This window comes from Chrysochloris asiatica, unplaced genomic scaffold (genome assembly GCF_000296735.1).
Source record: "Chrysochloris asiatica unplaced genomic scaffold, ChrAsi1.0 scaffold00182, whole genome shotgun sequence".
Taxonomy (NCBI): domain Eukaryota; kingdom Metazoa; phylum Chordata; class Mammalia; order Afrosoricida; family Chrysochloridae; genus Chrysochloris; species Chrysochloris asiatica.
The window spans coordinates 6,301,525-6,305,394 of NW_006408700.1; the positions used below are offsets into that span (position 1 = coordinate 6,301,525).

Consider the following 3,870-nt stretch of genomic DNA (forward strand, 5'->3'; position numbering starts at 1 on the left):
TTAAAATCAACAGAGAGCTCTTCATTTTACACAGCAATGGCAGGCACTGTGGGACTGATGAAATATGCATTAATGAGAAACACTAACTCCAAATTCCAATCATCTTTTTGTGCTGAAATCATTTAGGTGAAGTTTATTATAAAAGTTTCTTCATGTTATCAGGCTGGTGTGTCAACAATTCAGCTTCCCAACCTGTTCCACCAAGCGATAACACAGACAATTCCTGTTTTCCTTATGATTCCCAATGAAAAGAATTCAACTTCCACATACTATGTGGGGTAAAGGAAGCTGCGTTAAAAATTAGTTCAAGTTGCATCATCTTCTCTATAACCAAACAAGCCATGAAGCTCAAAATCATCACATCAAATGATCTGAAGTTGAATGGCATTTTCAGTTACAGAGCTTGGCTTAGAATCCTTAAAAGATTTCTTTCCTCATCAAAAAATGTTCACTCCTAAAATCTGGAACAATCTAACCCCATACCAACAGGACTCAAGGCCCGTTTAAAAAAATAACCCATAGACATTGCCTTAGGAGCATTCTGTATTAAAGGGGAAACCATCAAAGATGGATAATCCAAGCATGGTGGTGGTAATGTGCCATGGAGTCGGTTCTGACTCCTAGAAACCCTGTACAGGGTTTCTGAGGCTGTAAATCTTTCCAGGAGCAGAAAGTCTCATCTTTCTCCTGCAGAACAGCTGGTAGTTTTGAACTGCTGACCCTGAGGTTTGCAGTCCAATTTGTAACCACTACGCTACCGGAGCTCCTTAATCTAAGTGTAATAGACTCTTAATAACCTGGATCACCATGGCACCAGAACTGCTCAATTGAAAAAGCTCTAGACTGTGAAGGTTGTTGTTAAGTGCCATCGAGTCAACTCCAACCCATAATGACCCTGTATAGGGTTTCCAAGGAGTAGCTGGTGAGCTTGAACCGCCGACCTTGCAGTTCAAACGGCACATTAACCCACAGAGCAATCTGTGAAGGTAGGCCTGTAAACATCTAGGTTGCTCTTATTTCCCATCAGATTTACAAAAAAAGGGCAAGTATTACACATTCATAATGTAATATAAAATACAATATCCTAAAAATTCCAAATCACAATTTTATTTTTAGTATTTTCTAGCTCCATGGCTTCCCTTAGAACCATCCTCACATGTGACCTAGGCTTTCCTAGGCAGGATATAGAGTACATCCCCTTTCCTTCTCAGAGACCCTAAGACTGCTTTCACTTGAATACTTTCCCAAAGATCAACTTGAAAAAGACATACCCAAATACTTACATAGTGTAGAAGCTGGCTTTCCCTTCCCACTGTTCCTCAATTCCACCTTTATTTTGCAACCCAAGGGAAAATAGGAGTAAAAGAAACTTTTATAATGAGTCATACCATTGGTTGCACTTTCCCAAATTAGAAGTTAGAGAGCAATTACTCAATTGCAGTATAATGAAGGGGAGCATGTGCTGTAGAATGCATGCCTCTTCCTTCCCTTATGGTCTCAAGGCCACACCATATTCTCTGATAGACCTTGGGAAGTGAGGGATAGGGAGGTAACCGTGAAACGTGATTTTTGTAAAATACACACTTTAAAACATACATACTCACACATACACACTAAAAAGTCTCAACACTTTTAGGTGGCCCGAGTCTGTCAGAACTCTAGGCCAAAGACTACCCCCGTCCCTCCCCCATGCTCCAGGAGGCTTTGCTATGTATTGCACATATACCAAAATCTCTATCTCCTCCCAATTATGTAAAAAAAGAAACAGATAACTTATATTCTTTAAATTATTTTTTTAAAGTCTCTTAAAAGATTTTGACATTTAAATATATCCTTCTCTTCTGATATATTAACCCCAAAAGTATCCACAATTGCTTGATAAAACCAACCCTTCATGTTTCAGTCCTGGCAAGAAGAGGGAAGCTGTCAATTCCAATCAACCTAATTAAGAGATGAAGTCCAAGAATAGACAAGGGTTCAGCTTCAAGATATTCCCACCTCTCTAATACCAGTAAACACTTTAATAAATTAGTTAAGATTTCCATTAGCTTTTAACTATTTACCCATAAACTTTTGAAGTCCCTTTATATATGTATATATATATATGACTTTACCTCCCAAGGGGATTTTTTTGTTGATAACAATGAAGCAAACTCAACCTCAAAGCTATCACACCAAGAAATCAGGAGACAAATATTATTGTTGAGGGAGGCAGATTCAAATTCTTTCTTAAAATTACTCAACATTCAATTAGCAAAATAATTAACAGAACTACTTACTACAAAACATCCACAGTGTTTCTCCAAAAATAAAAAAAAGAGAGTAAAAAGTCAGGACCAAATGACCAAAAATTTTTATTTCACCAAAATCTATTTCATATATTAGCATGACTGTCTCCCCTGTTTATTATATTTTGCAATTAAAAAACAAAAACCAAACCAAAAAACCCAAGCAACTTTGTACAGAACAGTGAAAATACCAAGGATGTGAGGGTTGTCTACAGATTTGCTGTAGGATAAATACATGTTTTTAAAAGGCCTTTGTCTCTTTGGCCATTATCAACTCTAAGTTCAGATCATTAAATAGAGACACTTTTTCAAAGCAATTTCTTCACTTCTCCAAGCTCTTCATCCACCCTTCGTCACTTCTCCTGTCATCGGTAAAGTCTCTCTGAATGATGATCTCATCCTTTCCTGTTACTCAGATAACACAGGAGAAATTTTGAGCAAAAAAGATTTGTGCTTCTTTAAGATCAATTTCAAAGGCGGCAAGGCCACACACTCTTGTTAAATATTTCTTCTTTGCTCTGAGGATTTTGGCAATCACCTCCTTTTGTGGTTCAGTCTTTTTTTCTGTTTTATTTGACCTCTTTCATGTCTCTTTTCCTTTTCTTATTCTCCTCCTCTCCCTTTGCCAATCCTTGACCCTTGATAATTCCAGTTTCTTGTTTGGGTGAATTTCCTACACTAAGTTTTGCAAACTCCTTTGGAAAGTTCTCTAACCATTGTCTACATTTAGCAACATCAGACATCATCACAAGACTCTGTTGGTGTGTGTGTGGGAAAACACACACACACACACATATATATGTTTATTATAATCCTGTTTATTGTATTCGGGTAACCTTTCTTTTTTTATTTCCTGAAGTAAAGACTTTATGATCTCTTTCTTTTTCTTTGACTACTTCCTGAAGTGAGTAAAGACTTTATGATCTTTCGTTTTCCTTTCCTAAAGTAGGAATGCGTGCCTTAGAAATTTTAACTAGCCAACGGGGTAAGGGAAAAGATTGTGCCATCAAAGCCCTAGTCAATGGGGTGAGATACAGCCTTGAGACTTGCATCAGGGATTAAAAACCCGAGTGGACTACCCACTCGGTGTGCTCACTGGCCTGTCCTCTATGTACGGCTATGTGCATGCATCCTCTTGCAGGAGTAAATTTTGCTTTGCCAAGGTAATTTAGTCTCACCGAGTGTCTTTTACATGACATAATTCATTTCTAACATTGATAATGATCAGACTCTACAATAAAGGACTCAGAGTAGGGAATCTGGAATCTGTGTCTAATTTGGCATTATGCTTTGGCTCCCCTTTATGGTCATGCCCACTGGACTCAGAAAGGTTAGTAGCAATCTCACAAACCCTGGTGGCCATATCAGCTGAATTTACACATGCAACTCCTCTTCCCTGGCCAGGGCTACCTGAGACATCATTTGCCAGGCATGTTCCCATGAGACAATTGATCTTTTTTTTGTTTTTTTTTAAATCAACTTATAATTTTAGAAACACAAACACAATAGCAGTACCCAATGCTTCAACCTCTGCACTTGTCCCCCCCTCCCCCAGCTTCTCACACTTACCCCTGGGAGTGTC

The 3,870-nt window shown here is 38.3% G+C and overlaps 1 protein-coding gene across 1 annotated transcript in view; it reads right to left on the reverse strand.

Annotated features, from left to right (window-relative positions):
* LOC102819313 (NKG2D ligand 1-like) overlaps positions 1-3,870 on the reverse strand; it is a 5,831-nt gene that overhangs the window by 962 nt on the left and 999 nt on the right. The window lies entirely within an intron of this gene.